The sequence below is a fragment of the Lampetra planeri genome, chromosome 18 (genome assembly GCF_965212315.1).
Source record: "Lampetra planeri chromosome 18, kcLamPlan1.2.h2, whole genome shotgun sequence".
Taxonomy (NCBI): domain Eukaryota; kingdom Metazoa; phylum Chordata; class Hyperoartia; order Petromyzontiformes; family Petromyzontidae; genus Lampetra; species Lampetra planeri.
Window position 1 is genome coordinate 9,512,094 of NC_136124.1, and position 7,660 is coordinate 9,519,753.

The window sequence follows — 7,660 nt, forward strand, 5'->3', positions numbered from 1 at the left end:
ATAATAAAATAAAATATTATTTTATTTTATTATGTTTTCTTTTTATTATTTTATTACTTCCCTTCTACGTGACTTTACCGAAATAACCAAGAAGATGGGTGGAGGAATCGATCAGTGAAGTTCACGGGAACATTAGCCATGTTACAGTAGTAGTAGCAGCGATACAAGAGCGATAAGGAGGCCACTGACTACTGGTGAGCGAGTGAGTGGAGCGAACCAGGAGGGAGCGGTAGTGGAGCGCTTTGCGCTATGGACCCGAGTTCGAATCCCGCTTCTGTCAACAATCGTGACGATTATTTGAACCAGTCCTGGGCCCCTCCCCTAGGTCAACTCAGCAATAAATGAGTCCCTGGTACGATGTGTAAATATCGCCACTCGGGAGACAAAGACGATCGGGCGTCGTGCTAGGCACCCACCCCCTCGTGTACCGTGCCGGCCTTGATAGGCGCCCGCTAACAGCGCTTGTCCTAAAAATCTGTTAAGGTTATACGGGGGAATTAGTGAGTGCTGGGTCATCAATCACCGTGATGCTCGTCCCGGTTTAAGTGCGATGATACCATAGCAAAATACCTGTTCATGCCTGAAATTTGTGGCGGCGTGCGAAACACCCAGCATCATAATCTGACCTGCTGTGGAAAATAAGGCGGCTATTGTTAATGTGTTGGGGTTTTTTTTGCATTCAGCCAGAGTGCAGGACTTGGTGCATGTTCATCTCGAGGTTGAGGTTGAGCTGAAAACGGCTCGTTACGTTGGGTAAAAAAGAGGCAATATATCAATCTGACACGAAGCAATGCGTCGTGCCAATTTCCAATGTTGACACGTGGTTTATGTTTCAGTGGCTTTACTACGCATAGGGTGTGCGTGTAATATCATAATACAGCAATATATTACTCGTAAAATAAGCAAAACAGTGAATGGGATATTTAATCATCACCATCAGCCCTGATTAATCCAATGCTGAAGTTTTTTTCCCCAAGACTTTGTCATTTCTTACCGTCTTGCGTTGCGCCCAATCCATCGAGCACCTACTTGAGCTGATTTCATAGCTCCCTCCATATTCACGGTGGGCTAATTACCTGGCGCGATATCTCCTTTGGATGCCACTCTGTGATTAGTCTTGGCCACTAGGCATCATCGTTTCGAGATAGTACATCAAACATGAAATTAATATTTAAACAAAAAAAATCGACAGAAAAAGAAATACTTAATGGAGCTAGAAAGGAAGTCAAAGTGATGGCTGTTGCAGACAGGAGGAGCGACTGACTCCAATCAAACACAGGCCTTGTTCAATTCACGACTGTGCTATCTTGTCTGGCAGTGTTGCGAGTTATCGGAGGTGTTTGACTCGACTTCAACCACGATGGTTCGCGTGGGTTGATGAAGGAAGGAGGCCCAGAGCCGATTCAGAATATCGCTCGATGACTACGCGAGCCGTGGCCAGAAATAGAACTCGGGGTCACCAGGTTCATAGCGCAGTGCGCGAGCCACCACTCCACCACTCCGTGATATCCTACCATGTGGCGATTCAGAATGATGTCAACTTGGAACGCGCACAGTAGTCACAGACAAGCAGCAAAGCAGCAAAGCAACCGCGCAGTGAGCCGGCGCCTCCAGCAAATGACCAAGCTCTGCGATCCTCTGTATATTAAGGTGTTATGGGCCTATTAAGGAGAGATTACATGTGGAAGGAAACCCTAGCACCCGGAGAAAATCTATGCAAGCGAGGGGGAAACACTATCCCGAACAGACGGAACATGTGGAATAATAAGAATAGGCATTACCCTTTCTGGAAGAAAAAAATAAGGTGGAGTCTACATCTTTTTTTTACCTACGTGACTTTACCGATAAAACCAAAGAGTATGAATCCTTGCAGTCACGAAAACTACAAATCTAGAATAGTCTACATTGTGTTGCTGTACTGCATTCCCCTGTCGAGCCAGGGTATGGCTTCTGAACGCCCACGGGGTTCACAACATTTGTGGGATATGCCAACCCTCGCTGCCTCCACAGTGCTGGACTACAGGTCAAGACAAAGATCCCCCGTATAGCCTTCCTCAGATTGTCGGGGCAAGTGCTGTTAGCGAGCACCTATGAGGGGGGGGGGACACAGCACACGAGGGGGTGGGTGGCCAACACCACGCCCGTGCGCCTTTGTCTCCCGAGTGGCGATGTTTACACACCGCACCAGGTACTCATTTGAGGCTGAGTCGACCTAAGGGAGGCCCAGGACCGGTTCAGATAATCGTCACTGGTGTTGGCCGTGATTGTAAATCGAACTAGGGTCACCGGGCTCGTAGCGCAGCGCGTGCATCGCCACCAACGCCCGATTAATAGGAGACAAAAAGCGGATTCAGTGAGTATTGGAGTGGATGGTACAGGAGAGAGAGAGAGAGGGAGGAGGAGAAGTGAAATATGAGGTCACAAAAGTAAATAGAAGTAAATCGATCAATGACTTCGATGCTGAAGCCAGAGAGAGAGAGAGCGCGCAGTGGAAGTGTGCACTTCAGTTTCGCTGTTTGTTTAACATTCTCAATTATTCCCGACGTTCATTTCTCGTACGGGACATACCGTTCATAAGGTGTTTTTTTTATTGAATTCCTGCATGCCTGAAGCGTGCATAACACCGTTCAACACGCATGCCCGTGTGTGCTGCACTCGGGCACGTATTGGCCCCGTTACGTTACTGATGACGAACGTTACATTAATAATGTACAGCTCCCTTTGTTGATTCCACTTATGGATGAACATCGCGCTCTGTTGGTCGTGAATCCTTCTTTGGACAAGCTCAAACAGACTTAAAATAATGCAGGTAGGTGAAGGGGTACTCCAAAGACCGGTTCCAGATATCACTCTACCTCGCCTGGTGTCCAGGAGGTTCGTGGGTTCGATCCCGACCCTGACGCCTGCTGTATATTTGGAGTTTCTGTGTCTCTCTGACCGTGGTCACGTGGATTTTTGTCCGGGTCCTCCGGGTTTTCCCTCCACATTTAGAAACATGCGTTTCGAATATTCGGTTGCGAAACATGTCCACATAAGCCACTTCTTTGAACGATCATTTGTGACCGGGTCGCTTTTCAACAAGAGCTGTATAGCTCAGTGAGACATACCTTGTAAAATAAATGAATCGTCTGAAATGAAAATCAGCTCGCCGGGTGAAGAGTGCACAGCGCTAACCACTGTGTCACCACTCCTCCCACCATCGAACAGCAGGACTTCATTTCCACTGAGTCTGTCAGGGGTCACCAACCCAGAAAATAGTTCTGCACCCGGCACACCACATCCCTCATCACGCATCACGCTCTGGTTGTAGCTACAGGTCACATGCCGACTCCAGTCGTTCAGTGACCCGTAAAATATCCAGTCAGATAGTTCAGCTTCGGCTACGTACATTTTAAGCGCATGTCATCATGATGAGCAGCAGCAACAGGAAGCAGCAGCCCCAGCATCACGGAGAGCAATGGATCAGCGGCCACGCCGCGCCCCCATGAGTAACCCCCCGAGGGGGAAGCTAATGATCCAAACAGTAGTGGCCGAATTCAGGGCCGTATTATCCAATAGGCAGAGCAGGGCCTACGAAAACGAAAGGGCCTCCGAAAAAATACATTTGACCATTAGTAGTTTTCTAATATAAAAATGAACGGCATACTTTTAAAGCTGCGTCATCCGATATGATAATGAAAGCAAAAAATAACTTTGAAGACATTTTCGCTGAAATTTGTAGGCTTACCTTGTTTTTTCCACTCAATCGTTTCAAATCAAATCTGCTTATCTGCGGCACACAGCGCGCTGCTATCGAATTAGTGCACGGGCTAAATAATGAACGTATCGGCAGTAACGACGTCTGTCCAGCGGCTGGACGAGGAACGCGTGAGAAACCAGCGAAGTGACATCGGCAGTGGCAGTGACACGAGGCAGCAGCAGTAGCAACTGTTGAAAGTTATCACTGAAGGTCTACGGAAAACAGAAGTGGCCTACAGGAACATTAATCTGACCCTGGCCGAATTCTGCATCCGAGCTGCAACTCTGCGAATGAATCCTGCATGGTCTCAAAAACAAAGACACCCCCGTGTCGCCGGCTGGGGCCAAGTGCTGTTAGCGAACACTTAATGAAGACCGGAATGGTCCGCGAAAGGTGGCCAGCACCAAAACTCGACCGCTTTTGTCTCCCCAGTAGCGATGCTTACAGCAGCAGGTACTAAGTTGAGGCTGAGTCGACCTAGGGGAGGACGAAGACCGGTTCAGATGGACATCTGTAAAAAAAAAGCTTCATAGCTCATCGGATTCTTCCAGTCTGAACAAAGATGTTTCTATACTCTTTGGTTCTTTCGGTAAAGTCACGTAGTTAGAAATAAAATAAAACAGAATTACTTCTACATACGTAACTTTACCGAAAGAACCAAAGAGTATGGATTCCTGCAGTCACGAAAGCTTCAAATCAAAGATGTTTCTGAAAATAAAAGGCAATTGTCGCTGGTGTTGGCCGTGAGCGGGAATCAAACTCGGGTGGTGGCGCCGTTCCACAAACACACAAAAGACAAAGATCCCCCATATAGCCTTAACAGACTGTGGAGGCAAGTGCTGTCAGCGAGCACCTATGAAGGCCGGAACGGTACACAAGGGGATGGGTGGCCAGCACCGCGCCCGACCGCCTTTGTCTCCCCAGTGGCGATCTTTACACACCGCACCAGGTACTCATTTGAGGCTGAGTCGACCTAGGGGAGGCCCAGAACCGATTCAGATAATCGTGTTGGCCGTGAGCGGGAATCTAACCCGGGTGGCCGGGTTCGTAGCGCAGCGCAGCGCGATAACCGCTACACTACCGCTCCCCTACACACACACAGACGCACACACACGTGCGTTGAATACAACAACTAATAAACCAGGATCACCAGCCGTTCTCGATTCACAGCTGGATGAAATTCCACTCCGTGCTTTCGACGTTGCTCCCAAGGACACTGGATCAACACGCGGGGCTGGGGAATGGTCGATCTCCGCCGCACAGGAATCCAACTTTGAACACCCAACAAGGCAGCCCATTGTTAGCAGATGCTTTGGGAGGGAGAGAGAGAGGGAGGGGTTTTTTTTAGCCCATGTTTATTTTGGACAGGACGCGCTGCTATTGTGCATACGTAAGGTGGCACGCCTGTAATCCTGCCAATTAGTTTCACGTGCAGGTGGATTTTTTTTTAGGGCGGAGGGGGGGCACAGGCTCATTGTTTAAACATAACTGTTTAGTCTATACCCGGCCTGGCTAGACTGTGAATACTCCACGGAGCTACGCACTTTTGCATGGCAGATTTGCAAGGTCTGTGGCATTAGCGTGTCACGACGGCGATTTGTGGACCGGTCGATCACGGATGACCCGTCACGGCGTGCGACAGATCCACGTTTTGATATTTGGTCAAAGTTAGAACGTGCCACGTGGGATTGCTACATCACAGCATCGCGAGGAAGTGGCGACGGCCTTGGGGAGTGGGGGGGGGGGCGTCATCCAGCAGTGGATTGACCATGGCTGACAATGATTAAATGCCACAACGAACGTAAAAGAGCACTTAAGTAAATGTATTCCATAAAATCAAGTTTTTTTTGTTCCCCCTCAATTGTTTGAATTGCAGGCGCAGCGATGAATTACAATGCACAATCTCCCCAACACCTTGTAAGTTGACTGCTGGATGAAGGCCTCCCCCACACCATTATGTGTTGGTCAGGGGGGGGGGTGTTTTGTGCGTGCAGAATGAACCTCGGCAGCGCAATGCGCTAACCCAACGCCCCAGCCGTCGCTCCATTCCACAGTAAATATAATAACATCAAATCATTATCGTTCTCCCGAAAAAATAAAAAAACTGAGTGAGTTGACTTCAGTGGTGAGTGATATCTAAACAGGTAACGCCCCCCCCACCCCTCCTCCTCCCCCCCAAAATTAAACCCTTCACTAACCCGCACAGACCAGCGTGGTGAAGTATGGTCAGATAACCCCATGACCTCCACAGCGTGGGAGGGAAGCCTTCCAAATCCAACTGTGGATTGACAATGGACCACAAACGCTTCACTTCTGCAGTTATATACGCAGTATGTGTAAATATATATTTAAATGTACGTGTATTATTTGTTTGTGAGAGCCGGGGCTTTATTTGCTGTGTATTATCACGCTCGTGTACAGCGTGGTCCAGATGTCATGTGACCCGCATTTAATTCTCAAAATTTTTTTTTTAAAGTAAGCTTAAAAATATATAGCAGGCAAACAGTAAAGAATATGCAAAGGGTAAAACAATTGTCAGGGGTCAATTAATTGTAAAGTATTTCTGTAAACCCTGATAAATCAGACACAAGTCCGTGGGCCGACCCTCCCTGCCAACCACCGTCTCACTGAGCCACTCGTGCGGAGGTTTTGCCACCTCTGGGTTACAACACAAACTCGGACATCTCAATGGCAAATGAGAATATCTCACAATAGCAGGGGACAGGAAAACGAATGTACATGTCTCGTATTGAGTGTTGAATAATAGCAGCGGCTTGGTGTCGAGATGAGAAACAGAGAGAGAGACGGAGGGAGGGAGGGAGGAGGGAACACGTTTGTCTGGAATTTAGATCACATTGTTATTAACCTCGTTGCAAATCGTTGCAAAAATGTGGGCGTTCAAGCCGCTCGTGCCCTGCGCGTTGCCGTCGCGGTTGTTTGCTGGGCTTGTGTGTCGGTGCACTACGAACCCGGCGACCAGAGTTCGATTCCCGCTCACGGCAAACACCCAGTGACGAAAATCTGAACCGGTCATGGGCCTCCCCTAGGCCGGCTCAGCCTAAAATGAGCACCTTGTCCGGTGTGGAGTCAACATCGCCACTGGGGGAGACAAAGGTGGTCGGGCGTGGTGTTGGCCACACACCCCCTCGTGTGCCTTCATAGGTGCTCGCGAACAACACTTGCCCAAACAGACTGTTAAGGCTACACGGGTGATCTTTGTGTGCCAGTGCGTGCCTCAGGGGAGTTGGAAACCCGCTCACGTCTCAACCAACACCATCGGTGGCGATTATCTGAACCGGTCCTGGGGCCTCCCCTAGGTCGGCTCAGCCTCAAATGAGTATCCGGTGTGGTTTGTGCACAAATCGCCAATGGAAAGACAAAGGCGGCCCTGGCGTGGTGTTGGCCACGCATCTCCTCCGTGTGCCGTGCCGGCCTTCATAGGTGCTCGCGAACAAGAGTTTGTTAAGGCTACATAGAGGATCTTTGTCCAGTGTGTGTGTGTGTGCCTCAGTCAAGTAAACACATTCCCCATCGCTTGTTTTGTTTGTGCCCCATCCCAAACAAGACACATTCCCGCTGCTTGTTTGTCTCTTTGTGTGGGCATGGTGGGGCAATCGCGACCACCGACTGGCTGGCTGACTTTGTTGAGGTTAAGACATAAAAAATGTATATATTGAAATGCCTATGTATATATGAAGAGGTTTATTGGGAATAATTTACTTAGCTGGCTTCTTTTGCCCGTGCTAGGACGGAAGCTGTGGTATTTACGAAAAAATTGAGCAGAGGATAATTGTATCGTGTCAATTTAATGGCAGTGAATCTTGCACCAAAGTATGTCATCAAACACTTCACTGCATTTCACTGTAACACTGTATATAACTGACCTTCAAGTTGTTCAAATTCACTGCTCTGATACTTTAT